Below are 16,573 nucleotides of genomic sequence, written 5' to 3' on the forward strand. Positions count from 1 at the left end.
ACTTTCCAAGCTACTAATGTGAAAAAATGGGCAGTGTTCTCAACTTATTCTACCTGATCCAGAGATTCAAACAATTACTACATTTTTACTCCATTGAGGAGCTGAAGAAGTAGTTCAGTACCTATGAAAGTTATCCTTGAGCATGAATGAACACCAATAGATAAATTGCACCACATCACCTGGTTCAGAGGCTAAACAATAAGTTAAAATATGAACACTTCAACACAACACTGTAACAGTCTACATAAGACACTAGATGGTTAATATCTTCCAACAGAAAGACCAATATTATTGTGAATAGCATAGAGTTTCCTCAATCATGATTGATATATTTTAAACATCTTCCTTTTTAATAAACAAGTAAACCTCAAAAAAAAGACACTAATCTTCCAAAAATTATTCTCAACTACAATTCTCATTGTCCAGGTATTTCAATATGTTGTTGTAACAAAAAACTTTACCAAAGGAAGAATCCTATCTTCACTTAAAAGACTGCCTGGTAGTGACGCAGGTACTTTGTCTTGCTAAATCTTTACAAATTTATTGTTTCTTTGTCTGAAAGGTATGAAAGCTACCTGCTTTGGTCACTTCTTTGAGCCTCATATCTTTGGGGCTCCAATACATATGAAATTAATTTTTTTTCCTGTTAATCTGTTTAATGTCCATTTAATTATTAGACCAGCCAAAGAACCTAGAAAGGAGGATGGGGAGCATTTTCCTCCTCTACATATGTATCCTAAAATGCCATGTGACTTCTGGAATGGTCATGTAATTACCACCTAACCTCCTCTGCTGAACATATACGTAGGACTTTTGTCCTCCAGGACCTTTTGGAAATGTGTGGAAGATATTTTGGTTTTCAAAATGTGTGTGGATTATCCACTGACATTTTAGCAGAGGGTCAGAGAAGCTATAAACCACAAACATGTAGGGCAGTGAGGCATTCCAAAGGTTTGTCCCTCCCAAAATGCCATTAGTAATCCATTTGAGAAATGCTGGACTGGAAGATCTCTACAGACCTTTTCAATCTGTGGTTTTAATTACATATTTGTGATGTTTCAATTTTTAGGAGCAGGTAAGCTGAAAATGTGTCTTAAGGAATGTTGTGTAATCTCATTAAATGTTTCAGTATTACCTTTTGCCTAAAAATGTAAACAGTTTATATATTCAGTGATTAGAAATAACCAAAAAAAAAAAAATGGAAACTTTTTTGTCCCGTATTTGAAAGTTTGGATGAATAGAGTTCAGATTCTTGATGTAGGGACAAACTTAAGAAACTCAGAGAGATTGTTAAAACATAGCTTTTTGTGCTTCTTAAGGTAAAATCATGGTTCTCATACAAGTATAAATAGAATACATTTTGATTTTATTTAAGTAATTAATTAATGAAGGAACCAGCAAGATGTATTGACCAATTCAAAGGAGACTTTGAAGTGCCACACCTATGTAGGTCAATCAGGAATACTGAAATTAACCTAAAAAAATCCATTTTTGTCCCCACAAAAGGAAATAAATCCTTCTTCCAAGCATAGAACTCATTTGCATGTCTATGAACAAGAGCCATTTGCATGACTTTCAGATATCTCCAAGGTAAAGAACTGTACAAAGTTTAAAGGCAAAACCCATCAAATCAGAATACCCCGATTGAGGAAACATCTATGATTTACATTGTAGACACAGAATTCTTTTTGCTCCATTTCAAAATTTTTCACAATCTTTTTTTAATAGTGCTGCCTATTTAATTTTAATAATCTCAAAGAAAGGTTATGCTTAGTCACAAAATAAAGCTAGTTTCAGTAGGTTTGTCCTGATTATTTACATACATACAGTAATAGTGTTAATTTACCATATAGTCTTCCTTGAGTTTGCTTTGCAAATCAAGAGCCATATTGTATTGAAAAATAACTAAGGGCACACAATTAATTGCTATGTCTGGACATTTTGAAAATTAATCTCAGAGCAAATTTTTAAAAGCTACACAGTTTCTAAATCTCTGTTTCTTTCTATCCTGAGTCTAGGGAACAAGTCCCAGGAAACCCTCCAACAGATTATACTTATGCTTCCAATGGAGTTGAGTGAATTATTGAGTGAATTTCTCTTTCTTCAATGTTCTCAACATGCCTTACGTTTTGTAGCCTAATAGAAAGATTCTTTCCTTAAATCCTGTAAGTCTGGCACCTTGAAAGTCAGGTAGCAGGCCCCTTTTCCTAGGAGGATTTTATGAGCATTGGCTTCAACAGTAAAACAAACCTATGTTCATTATCAGTGGTTAGTCCTACCCGAATTAAAAAACTTTTTTTCTCTTTTTTTTTCTCTCTCTCTCTTTCTTTTTTATTTTTTTAGAGAGAGAGTGAGAGAGAGCATGAGAGGGGAGGTCAGAGGGAGAAGCAGACTCCCTGTGGAGCTGGGAGCCAGATGCAGGACTAGATTCCAGGACTCCAGGACCATGACCTGAGCCAAAGGCAATCACTTAAGCAACTGAGCCACCCACATTCTCCAAAAAACGTTTTTCTCTTATATGACACTTTAGGTAATGCTTTAGTCATATAATTAATTTGTTAACAATGTCCTGGTAAAAAGAAAGGAAATTCTTAATGTATTTTCTTACAAGCACCAGTATTGCAATGAAAAACAAAGAGACACTTGGTAACCTTTTGTATTTTGGAACTGAATGAAAATCAGATACTTTAAATGTATAATTTCACATTACAGAGGCAGAATTTATGAAATTATTGTGGATTAGAGATAGTTTATGAAGACTGTATTATATGTTCAGAATATAAAACATTAAAACAATATCAACAATATTTTTAGCAAATAACTGCAATAAAACTCTCCTCATAAGTTTATCAGTCATACATTATTAATTCTCATTTTTCTGGATCTTGGGTTACCATAAAGCCATCTGCTTTTCTAAGAAAAAGAGTCCTGGATATACTAACACAGTCTACTGGTACAATCTGAAAGTTATCTGATGTCAGTTTGAAAGTTAACAAGAGTTGGGTTTCATTTTCAAGTGTTAATAGTTTTGAAGTATCTGGTACAGTTTTTTTTTTATATGACTTTGAGACTGTCCTTTGTTGAAAACACAAACTGTGGATTGTTGCTTATAGCAGATCCTTCATACACACATCAAAAGCAAGCAAAAATTATCTGTAGAAAACAGACAATTAAAATTGCTGTGGTAAATTTACACTGACAATTTTTCAAGTGTGAAATGTCTGATGATATTCTTTATAAGAATAATACAACTGACAAGGAAATTTGGTTGTTTCAGTGGGATATAAAACAAAGGTAATAAAGTCATTTTAAAAACTGACAAATTGTATCCAGGTAAAATGATTAAGTCTGATTTCAAAGAAGACAGTGAATCTTAGGACTACGTTATAAAAATGGATGGACATAGTATTTAGAAGGAAAAAATCTTAAGATGTAACATCAAATAATTTTATACTAATAATATCAATATGAAAAGATTCACTAATTCTGGAGTAAGGCTTATTCATCTGCAGTTTTATAATAATCCATGATTAAATCTGAAGTACATCTACAGTTGGAAACTACTGCCTTCGAAAATGCTAGATTTAAATTAAAGAGGTAAAATTGTAACTCATCATAATTTTAGATAATAATTAAAATTATGAGTAGTAACATCAACATTACTGTTGTTGTATATTATCATCAGACAAAATACTACCAGGAGTCTGATACGTATAGGAAAAGTTGATAAGATTATTCCCTAAGAATTATGATCAGTGTTTCTCTTGAAGTTACAACATATTATGGAAGGCAAAGACATTGACAAATCTCCAAGGACTTCCTATGAAGCATACAATTTCTAAAATATTTATATTGATACCACCTTACCTATACAAATTTAACCTAGAAAAGGTTGGCCTTATTTTCTGATATGACAGCTCTTCTCTATATAACACTTGAAAGGTGAAGTATTGAGCAAACTATTTTTAAGCATCTCTTATTATAAAACAGAAGGACAAATCTTCTTGTTTATGAAATATCAAGTATAGTTTTAGGTGTTGTTGGAGAGAGAAAATTTACTCTGCCCTTTAAGATCCTTCTAGCCAAACTAAGAATCAAATTGACACGAAATAGATAAAGAACAGAAAGTCAAATTTAATAGTGTACTTATGGGGCATCTATAGACATGGAAATTTCAAGGAGAGGCAAAATGATACTTATATGAGCTAAGAAGGGTAGGGGTCTGAGGATATAAAGGGGAGAAAGACCATTAGCTAGAAGGTGAGAGGAGGTGTTTGAAAACAAAGGTTGCCCTATTACATAGATAAATTTCTTAGATAAAGAGGACTATCTGTTAATAGCTCTCTTATTGGCACAAGCAGGCAGTTGAGGAGGATGTAATGAGCTTTTCCTGAATGTATTGCTTTTAACTCAAAGCAATATTTTCTGCCAAAGTGGCCCATCTTGTGGTATCCTGTCCTTGGCCCCTACAGTGTAAAGGTATCCTGAAAGTTTACTTTATTTGTTTTTCTATTTAGGCTTTAAGTTATGGAAAGAAAAAAAAATTTAAAGTTGTTAAGAGGAGGTTTTGACACTAGACTAGGATAGGACCATAGGTGCCTAAGAAATTACCCAGTTGCCTGTTTAACCAAAGTGAGAGTAACACTTAAAAATAAATATATAAAAAGTAGGCTGAGGCACTAATTAATAAGCAAAAGAAGCAAACCCATCAAAATTGAGTGAACTTTACTAAGATTTTAATAGCTTCTTTTCAGTTACAGTTATTATAAACAATGGTAAAAATTCTTTCAAAAATTTCACATTCATTATGCTCTTTCATATTCTGGAGCAAAGTGATACCTTACTTTAGGATGTATCTCTGGGGTTCATGATGTCAAAACTAATTTCACAATAATTTTAAGAAGTTATTTATGCTTAACATTAATTGTTACTATTTTCACATGAAATCAATAAATATGCTTTTTAAAAAATTCTCAATTTTAAGCTTCTAATGCAGTTTAAGTATTTACTTTTATAATCTAGATGAATAGAAGCTCTTTGGAGTGCACAATAGGTCCCAGGAATGTAATAGATCCACAGATCAAAAAAAAAAAAAAAAAGGACTTTTTTTTTTCTTTTTAAAAAGACACTGTGAAGTTTAGGATCAACTATTAAATGAGAAAAAACAGCCCCCAAGACCACTCTCACTTCTGACAGCACCTACAAATTCAGGAATTTCCCAAAATCACCTAGAGGCTTGAAAATTTACTAGAAGGACTTACAGAACTCACCAAAAACTATTATGTTAATGGTTTCTTTCAGGGAAAGAATGCAGATTAAAATTAGGTGAGGGGAAAAAGTGCATATAGCTGAATCCAGGGGAAGTACCAAGTGCAGAGCTTCCATTTTTCTCTACCCATGAAATCAGGACACATTACTCTCTTGGAACTGAATTTGAATTATAAGATGCATGAGATACTACCAACCAGGGGAACTCACATGACCTTCAGTGCCCAGAGATTTTACTGGGGAATAATCATGGAGAAATGAATGACTGGCCAATTGCCCATGTGGTGAATCTCAATTTCCAGTGGACTGATGACATGTGAACCAGAGACCTTAATCTAAATTACACTGTTGGTCTTTCTAGTATGGCTAGCCTCTACCTTAAGACTATATGGATGTGGCTAATGTCCAGTCAAAATTACATTGTTAGACCAGCCAATATGACCTAAGGCCTCCAGGCAAACAAAAAGAGATGTTCCTAAAATGTTTCAAGGGCCTGGAGCTTATCTCCTAGATGCCAAGTGTAAAGGCCAGAACTTCTCTTTGGGCAAGTCCAAATCCTTACCTACAAACACAAGGATAAACACAATTCTATTTTTCTATCACCTTTGCTACAAAATATAGTGTCAACTATTCATATTAATTATACTTTTTCACTAATGCACTAAATACTATTACACAGAGTAAATTGGGGAGTAGTAATTGAAAACTGTATTATAGGATAATTTTAGCCAATTACCAAGGCTCAGGAACACACAAAGTAGTATTTTTTATAGCCACACATATCTTTTTTTTTATTTAATTTTATTTTTTCAGTGTTCCAAGATTCATTGTTTATGCACCACATTCAGTGCTCCATGCAATACATGCCCTCCACAATACTCTCCACAAGGCACCCATCTCTCCACCCTTCACGCCTCCAAACCCTCAGTTTGTTTCTCAGGGTCCACAGTCTCTCATGCTTCATCTCCCCTTCTGATTTACCCCAATTCACTTTTCCTTTCCTTCTCCTAATCACAGATTCTTAAGTTACAAAAATCAGCACATTAACATGATCCATAATTTAAACTCTCAATAGCATATAAAAATAAGAGGCAAAAGCACAGAAGCTTAAAATTATGCTTAGCAATCAATGTTTTAATATTTTACTTAGTAATTATGTAGATATTCAACAATGTTCATATTTTTGCTCAATCTAGTAACAGTTCAAGGTTTTAAGTTACCAAGCTACTTTAGCAATTATCAAGCTGACGTACTACAAAACATAATTACTGTTGAAATAAAGTCTGTCAGAATAATGATTCAATATTGTTGAGCACAAGCTACAGTTTTCATACTCTTAATTGTTGACGAGCAATGTTACCTTACTTGATCAAAAAAACAAATCCCAATGGAGTGGAATAAAACATGCTTGTTTTATATATACTTAATGCTGCTAAGTCAGAGAGTATATGGATGTTTTAACTAAAATTATGAAACTACTCTTGTTTGGCAAAGATTTACTTTCATTATATAAAATTGGATTTGTAAAAGTTTTCAGAGTTAGTATTTCTAAGAATAATTATTTTTTAAGTATAGCATATTTAGTACATTGGGACTTTGATTTCTCTATCTTCAGGGAATTTTAGGTATATTTGATTTTATAGGTACTTATCTATATAAACCAATGAGAACAGATCTTTTTTGATTTAAGAGACTTTATAATCTAATTTGTTAGTTCTCTCTGAAGATAAGAAAACATTGCTTTCTCAACACAATGAGAATTAATAGCTTTTCATTACAGGCATGTTATCATACAGAGACAGAACTTGCTGCTAAAATTCTTCAATTTTAGTTCAACATCAAGAAACACAAGAGACTTAGAAACACAATAAACTCACCAGTCTAGATACCAAAAAGCCCATTTCCTTCCTAGTGGGTACAAAATTCTCAATTTATTTGATCTCAAAATATACAATAGACAAACAAACAAAAGCTAACAAGCCAGATTCTTTGTTGTCTTTCACCCACCAGAGACAGAACTTTATAATACATTAATCCATTTATGGAGCTCGCCAAATGGTCAGATCATAAAACCAAATTCCCACACATTGCTGCCACCAATGGGGAATAACTAGTCAGCTATAAAAGAAACAACATTAAGTCATCAGAGAGGTGGGAAAAAAGGACTAAAGAAACAGTGGATCAGCAAAGATATACATATCTTGCTCATGTATAATGAATATATTTTACTAATTTCAAGTGTACCATAAAGTGAATCAATAATTCTACACATTACTCAGTGCTCCAAGTTATACTGACACTTGGGTTTCACTTCTGGGAGCTGTTGGGGAAGAGGAATTTCTTGTACCCCTCAAGGTCCTTCTTGCCAGACTAAGAATCAAATTGACATGAAACAAATGAAGAGGAGAAAACCAAATTTAATAATGTACATATGGAGACTCCACACAGACATGGAAATTCCAAAGACAGTGGGGCAACATGATGCTTATATGAGCTAAGGAGAGGGGTAGGAGTCTGAGGATACAAAGAGGAGAAAAACCATTAACAGGAAGGTGAAAGACCTTTGCTTTGGAAAGCAAAGGTTGCCCTTTTATATAGATAAGTTTCTTAGGTAAAAAGGAATCTTTGTTAATAGCTCTCTTCCAGGTATAAGCAGGCACTTTAGGGGGAGGTGGAGAGCTTTTTCTGAATCTGCTGGGTTTGGATTGCTTTTAACTCAAAATAATGTTCATGTTAAAGTGGCCCATCTTGAGGCGGCCTGCACTCAGCCCCTACACGTCAGATTAATGTTTTTTATTTCTCATTTTCCTCATTCTATTATAGAATTAAGATATTTGAGGAATTTCACCAAGCCCCATCTTTATGGCAGAAAAGTAGTATTATGTTGGTTTAAAAAAAAAAAAAAGTGCTGCCTGGGAGTCAAGAGGTATCATATCCTTGGGGATAATTATGTCTTTTCTAGTTCTAAGCTGTTATAATTCTAAGCTATTGGAACAGCAAAATCAATTGAGGATTATCCCCCATTCAGTTGTATTTACCAAAATAGTGGAAAGGGTTATGTGGACACATATATTCATGGGTTAAAGTTTAAATAAATATAAGCATGCCTTTTTACAGGAGAACTTCCATGCAAACACTAGTATACATTTTCTGTCTCTAAAAGAACAGGCTTTGAAACTTCCAAAAATTATTTAACCACAGAAATTTTTCCTGAGGAACTGATACCTCCAAGAACATAGTTTGACAGATTCTAAACTGAATGAAGTCTTTTGTTCCTTCTCGTAGTCAGTATTCGGTATTTCTATGGAGTCTACTTAAACAATGCCATTTATATTTTCCCCTTCTTTGTACTCTTGCTACCACTTCTCTTGTTAAGGTCTGGGCTATATTTTACCAAGACAGCTGTGTAGCTTTCTAATTCAGAGATTCATAAAATCTCCTCAGGGAGCAGTGATTGTGTGGATCACTACTGAGTGGTGGAGTCCACATGTTTTCTCTGTGAGACTATACATTCATTCCCCTGTATACCCAGTTTTTATCTCCAGGAAAGGTGTTTCTTTTTTATACCACTGTATTTCTAGCACCTAGTAGAGTGCCCAGTATACATTATATGCTTAAGAAATTTCAGTGATTGTTTCTTTGAGAATAATGGATGAACACAATTAGATTTGTCTTCATTGTAGGATTTCTCAGGACTTCTACTAGGCCAACAGGCAGAATAAATATCTAAAAAAAGACATAGTATGTGTATTTTTACCAAAATTTGGGAGCATGAGAAAGATTTGTTTTTACAGCAAATGTATTAGCACCTTACAGAACATACTTTAGGTGACACTCCTCAATATAGTTTCTCTCTAGCTGTTATCCAGGAACAAATTCTGTATTTTAAAATTCTGATAGTCTTAGTTCCAAAGCAAGATTTTAGGATTTCCATTTGTTGTAAATACAGGAACAAAAAAAAAGGAAGAAAAAGCCCTTCATTTTCATGTACTAATACTCTTCGAAATCAGAGCTGCTTGTCTTTAGTTACATTTTGGAAATGCCCTATGTACTCTAATAGAATTAACAAATGATAAAATTATCTAAACTTAGGAAAAATAAGCCAAACAGATTTACAGGGACAGTTCCTCATAATAAAGAATATTAAGAGATGGGTAGAGAACAATATCTTGGGACTTTTCTAAAACTGAGATCAAGTTTGTCTTATAGAGTACTATACAAAAATAAAGATGTTTCTATTTACCTAGATTTATAAATTCTAATTGCTTTTCTTATGGGATGTGCAATATCTTCTGGATAGGGTTTTTGTCAACATCAAATACTTAATACTACAGACTTAGGGAATTAAAGAAATAAACTATTTAACTAAGAGTGTTAATTCTGATTAGCTAATAATTTAATCTGATAAAGATTGCTACGAGATTTGAATCAGCTTGTACTCCCCCACACCCTACATTTTCTTAAACTCCTCATTTATAATTCCAGAGATGAGTAAATTATCACTCATCTCAAAAAGTCAATATTAATTAATGTTAGTTAATCTAATATCACTTCATAGTAACTTCCACATGAGATGAGCACAATAAACAACCCTCACATCTTTCTTTCATGTTTTTAGCACAATATTTGACTCTCGGATAAAATGCATGTTGATTAAAATAAGAGTCTCCGGAGCCAGACTGATTGAGTTTGAACCCTGCTTATTAGCCTTGTAATCTTGGGTATGGCGCTTAACCTCTTTGTACCTCAGTTTTCTTGTTGTATGATAACAACACTACCTCAGAATTATTGGGTTTAAATAAGTTAATACTTATAAAACACATGATAATGTCTGGCCCATGACAGGTGCTGTATAAATGTTTGACATAGGAAAAAATGAAAACAAAGAAATAAAGGGGTGAACAAGAGTCAACAATGTTTGTGGAAGCATGTTGCTCACTTTTTCTTAAAAGATTTTATTTATTTATTTGACAGACAGAGATCACAAGTAGGCAGAGAGGCAGGCAGAGAGAGGAGGAAGCAGGCTCCCCCTGAGCAGAGAGCCTGATGCGGGACTCCATCCCAGGATCCTGAGATCATGACCTGAACCGAAGGCAGAGGCTCAACCCACTGAGCCACCCAGGCGCCCCAGATGTTGCTCACTTTGTGAATAGTAATACACTAACATGTAAACCTTTAGATAGAGAACACTGCTTTATTTTCATACCACATTGAAAATTCAAAAATAGAAGCACAAATTAGTGCACAAATAGTGAAGAATACAAATAGTGCCCCCGGGACCTTAGGGTCAAACCAAGGGAAAAGTCGTCTGGTTTGATGGAAGCAACAGAGGAATGTACAACTCTAACATGGTCTATGCTTTTATCATACTGACAGCACTCCTTAAAAACAGCGTCAGACCATATTTGCAGACTGTGTGCAAGCATAGTTTTGAAATAGATACATAGCCTGACATTTTTGAGGCTTTCAATACATGGCAAGATTTATGAGTTGGGACTAGGATGGGCCATGGGCAAGTCACCCCAATATGGCCTACATTGCCATGAACATTATTTTGAGTTAAAAACAATCCAAACCCAGACGGTTCAGAAAAAGCCCCTTATCTCCCTCTCAATTTCTTGCCTCATCAGGAAGAGACCTATTAAAGTGGATTCTTCTTTACCTAAGAAACTTATCTGTAGCATAGGACAACCTTTGTTTTAAAAACATCTCCTTTCACCTTCCTGCTAATGGTCTTTCTTCCCTTTGTATCCTCAGACCATTACCTCTCTCCTTAGCTCAGAATGTCCTATAAGCCTCATGTTGCCTGAGTGTCTTCAGAATTTCATGCCTCTGTAGATTCACTGTATGTACAAAATTAAACTTGATTTTCTCCTGTTATTTTGTTTCATGTCAATTTGATTCTTAGTCCAACTGGAAAGACCTCAAAGAGCAAAAGAAATTCTGGCTCCCTGAAGGTTGGTGTAGTGGACAAGACACTTTAACTCACTGGACAACACTTGCATACGACACTGGTGCAACTGAGAGATCCTTGGGAAATCTGATATTCAGCTAGTAAAAGGTAAGATTTCTTACCATGTCATCCTCCCAGAATCTCTATCTGCAGAATCTGATGGAGCAAGAGTACTTAGAGTCCTTTTTCTCTCTAAATTTAGAGTACCGGGAGAAAAAACCTGTGGAACCAATTCCTTGGGCTCAGTGGCTCTTTGGTTAAATTTGATACAGTACTCTTTGGTTATTGATCCAATTCCTCACAGAGATGTACTTTGTTGTTGTTGCTGCTGTTTGTTTGTTTGTTGTTGTTGTTGTTTTAAGTCTCGTTTGTTATTTGTAATAAAAGGGAATTACCATAGGGCGGATTTCAGGCATAGGACCTATAAACCTCCCAAACTGGCCTGACAGTTCATGCTTCTCATCAAACTGGCAAGCGTCTAGACAAACCTTGCTGTGGATTAAAGGCTATTGCTAAGGGACATCTTGGAAGTCAAAGCTACAAAATTGATGGACGTGGGTTGAGTACTTAAAAACAGTTAGAGGGGTGTCAGTTTGTCTCAGTGGGTTGAATATCCAACTCTTTGTTTCAGCTCAGGTTGATGTAGTTTTGGAATATAGGTGAAGTGCAATGGCATGGAGTCCAGAGCCAATGACCAAAAAAGAATTCTTGAGGCATCTTTGGTGCAAAATAGTGGTTTATTGAAGCATGGGGACATGACCTGTGGGGAGAAAGAGTTATTGCACCAGGGTTGTGAGGAGTGGCTGATTATATACTATGGGGTTGGGGAAGATAAGGAAAAAGGGAGGTTTCAAGAAAGAACTTTCATATATTAGAGAAGACTCACAGGATACCAGAGGCCTTATTATTGTCAATTAAGGTTGTTTACTCCTCTAGTAAGGCATTAATAGTAAGATAGTTGGGAGCTTCCTGGAGGAGCGGTACATTTTTCCTATCATAGGTCCTTATCAGTGGGCTGCAAGTTTAAAAGAAATTCAGTATTACTTACATTTCCTTCTGCTTCAGCCTCCCTCAATTTAATGGAGGGAAGGGTGATGTTAGGGCTTCAGGAAACTGAGTTATGGGTCTCTGGAAGTTAGGCTATTGATAAGAAAGCTTCTTCCTTATAAACCACTAGGACCTTTGCAAACTGAGGAAGACTCCTGTCCTGCAAGACCTGATCTCTATCAGTTAACAGTTGGTTTTTCCTTTAAGGCAGCCAGGAGTGCCTGAGGAAAGTCACACATACCACATGGAGGAGAAGGAGTAGGGTGACAGCTTCTGCTGTGTTGTTAGCTTGCCTTCTGCTCCCTCAAGGTCATGATCTCATGATCTCAGGGTTGTGAGATTGAGCCAGAGTCAAGCTCTGCACTTAGTGTGGAATCTGCTTGTTCCTCTCCCTCCCCCTCTGCCCCTCCTCCCACTCATGCTCTCTTTCTCTCTCTTAAATAAATAAATAAATAATAAAAAAATAAAATCTGTTTTTAAAAAAGCTATTAGAACATTTCGTACCTCAAGAAGACACCTATGATAGGGTAAGTTGATGACAGAATGAGTTAGATTGACACTAGATCACACACCCACCTCAAGAAAACTGAAATGCATTATATTGCTCCTAGACATTTGTGTGATTCTAAGAGACCAAGGCTTAGCCAAAAGAAAAACTGGATTGAATTTTTTTTCTTTTTAAAAAGATTTTATTTATTTGTCAGAAAGGGAGACAGAGCACAGACAGGGAGATGGCAGGCAGAAGGAGAAGCAGACACTCCCCACTGAGCAAGGAGCTCCATGTGGGACTCAATCCCAGAACGCTGGGATCATGACCTGAGCCAACATCAGATGCTTAACCGTCTGAGCCACCCGGGCCTCCCTGGGATTTTTTTTCTTTTGTCTTATTCTATATCCTAAGAACAAGAACTTTGTGAACACTAAAATTATTCTTTTTGGTTTCCACCATCTGTAGGTTGCATTTATTAGAGCAAACCTTGGCGGCCAGTTAAATAGACTAGGGAATTCAGTCTTTCTCTGGCTATGCCAGCTCTCTGGATATTTGTCATGATATAACTGTGTTCCAAGCAAGCTAAAGACTATATACCTTTTACTCACTGGCCTGTGCCCTTTACTTATAATTTGACTAATTATAGCTTCTTTGAAATTTCAACAGAACACTGACCCTGAGGAAACAAAAACCAGATATTCCTAGAAGTTTCAAACTTGGCCACAGTAGAAACTAGCCTTCCCTGATGCCAGCAAGTCTGCTAAGGATCATATTAAGAATGATAAGCCACTATACAACTATTTCCCCTGCACACCAACTCCCACCATTTCCCTGTGGTTCCCCCTTAAAAAATCTCTTATTTGGACCACATCTTCCTTATCCGTTCGTCCGTTGAAGGGCATATACACTATGGAGTATTATGCCTCCATCAGAAAGGATGAATACCCAACTTTTGTAGCAACATGGATGGGACTGGAAGAGATTATGCTGAAGTCAAGCAGACTAAGTCAAGCAAGCTAAGTCAAGCAGAGAGAGTCAATTATCATATGGTTTCACTTATTTGTGGAACATAACAAATAGCATGGAGGACATGGGGAGTTAGAGAGGAGAAGGGAGTTGGGGGAAATTGGAAGGGGAGGTGAATCACGAGAGACTATGGACTCTGAAAAACAATCTGAGGGGTTTGAAGCGGTGGGGGGTGGGAGGTTGGGGGAACCAGGTGGTGGGTATTAGAGAGGGCACGGATTGCATGGAGCACTGGGTGTGGTGCAAAAACAATGAATACTGTTATGCTGAAAATAAAAATAAAAAAAATTCTAAAAAAAACCCTCTTATTTGGTGCAGGACTTTGGAGATGGACTTTAGACTTTAGTCCACCATCTTCCCAGGTCACCAACTTCCTGAATAAGGCAGTCTTTCCTTTCCAAACAGCATTTTTTTTCACGTGTTGACATCTAAGCGACAAGCAGTCAAACTTGGGTTTCAGTAACAATGAGGTTCCAGCCCACAGGAACATTTTAGTCTCAAACTTTGCTCTTTGTTATTGTTGGAAAGTCCCATTCCAGTAGCACCTGCCCAGTGTCACAGAATAGCGAGTCTGTGACTAGAGACTTCTCACATTTTCGTGGGAGACTGAAGACACCATTTTCACTACACCCTCCTTGCCACCTACAATGAAGGCCTTTGCTTTTTTTTAAAGATTTAATTTAGATTTTAATTTAGATAAGATAATGACAATTTTCCTATGATTTGTGTTATATGACCATCATTTGGGGAGGAAATGAATCCTTCATTAATTTCCAAGGAGATAAACAAACACCATAGATATTCAAGGTGCTTTCAAAAAATTATATGCTATTCTTTTTTTAATAATACCACAGCTGAAGTATTTATTGACTAGGAGCACATAATTACAAGACCAGAACAAATGAAAATGTTTTTGCAAATTTGAAAGTTAAATTTGCAGATACTTGAATAGACAATATAGATAAAATATCATATAATTTTAATTGTATGAGAGGTAGTTCTAAATAAGGATGAAAAGGAAAAGAAAAAAATGCTCTTTTAGTTAAACTCTTCAGGCAAGAAACCAGATAAAGAAATGTATTTTTTTTCTTTTTTCTTCTTTCCTTTCTTTCTTTTTCTCTTTTACTCACTATTTTTTTTAATATCTTGTTTTAAATTTGAGAATAGTTGACACACAATTTTGCTCTAGTTTCAGGTGTCCAACTTAGTTATTTGACAAGTTTATACATTATGCTATGTTCACCACAAGTATAGTTACATTGCTATTATAATATCATTGACTATATCCTTATGCTCTGCTTTTTATTCCTGTGACTTGCTCATTCCGTAACTGGAGGCCTTTATCTCCCTCTCCTCACTCCCATTTTTGCCCAGCTCACCACCCCACCACCCTCTGGCAACCATCAATTCTCTGTATTTATAGTTCTGATTTCACTTTTGGTTTATTCATTTTTTAGACTTCATTTATGAGTGGAATCATATTATATTTGTCTTTTTCAGTCTGACTTATTTCTCTTAGTATAGTATCCTCTAGGTCTATCCATGTTGTATCAAATAGCATGATCCCATCCTTTTTTATGGTGGTGTAATATTCCAGTGTGTATCTATACCACATTTTCCTTCTCCATTTGTCTGTTGATAGATACATAGGTTGCTTCCATGTCTTGGCTATTGTAAATAATGGAATAAATATAATGTGCATATATCTTTTTGAGTTAGTGATTTTATTTTCCCTGAGTAAATACCCAATAGTGGAATTATTGGATAATATGATATTTCTATTGTTAATTTTTTGAGGAAACCCCATACTGTTTTCAAGAGTGGCTGTACCAGGTTGCATTCCCAACAGTACACAAAGGTTCCTTTTTCTTTACATCCTCACCAACACGTTTTGTTTCTTGTTTTCTTGATTTTAGCCATTCTAACAGGTGTTAAGTGGTTATCACATTGTGGTCTTTATTTGCATTTCCCTGATATGAGTGATGTTGAGCATCTTTTCATGTGTCTCTTGGCCAACTGAATGTCTTCTTTGAGAAATGTCTATTCATACCCTCTGCCCATTTTATAATCACATTGTTTATTTCTTTTTTGGTGTTGAGTTGTATAAGTTCTTTATATATTTTGAATATTAACTCTTTATTGGATATATCATTTGCAAATATCTTCTCCCATGCAATAGATTGGATTTTTGTTTTGTTGACAGCTTCATTCACTGTGCAAAAAGCTTTTTATTTTGATGTAGTCCTAATAGTTTACTTTTACTTTTGTTTCCTTTGCCTCAGGAGACATATCTAGAAATATGTTGCTATGGCTGATGTCAGAGAAATTACTTCCTCTGTTCTCTTCTAGGATTTTTATGTTTTCAGATCTTGCATTTAGGTCATTAATCCATTTTGAGTTTATTTTTTTGTATGGTGTTAGAAAGTCATCTGGTTTCATTCTTTTGCATGTAGCTGTCCAGTTTTCCCAACACCATTCATTGAAAAGACTGTTTTTTCTCCATTGTATATTCTTGCTTCCTTTGTCATAGATTAGTTGATCATAAAAATGTAAGTTTATTTCTGGGCTCTCTATTCTCTTCTATTGATCTATGTGTCTGTTTTTGTGCCAGTGGCATATTATTCCAATTACTACAGTTTTGTTGTATATCTTGAAATCAGGACCTGTGATACCTCCAGCTTTATTGTATTTATCTCAGGATTGTTTTAGCTATTCAGGGTCTTCTGTGGTTCCACAGAAATTTTAACATTATTTGTTCTAGTTCTGTGAAAAATTCTGTTGGTATTTTG

Source organism: Lontra canadensis, unplaced genomic scaffold (genome assembly GCF_010015895.1).
Source record: "Lontra canadensis isolate GAN:19392208 unplaced genomic scaffold, GSC_riverotter_1.0 scaffold178, whole genome shotgun sequence".
Classification (NCBI taxonomy): domain Eukaryota; kingdom Metazoa; phylum Chordata; class Mammalia; order Carnivora; family Mustelidae; genus Lontra; species Lontra canadensis.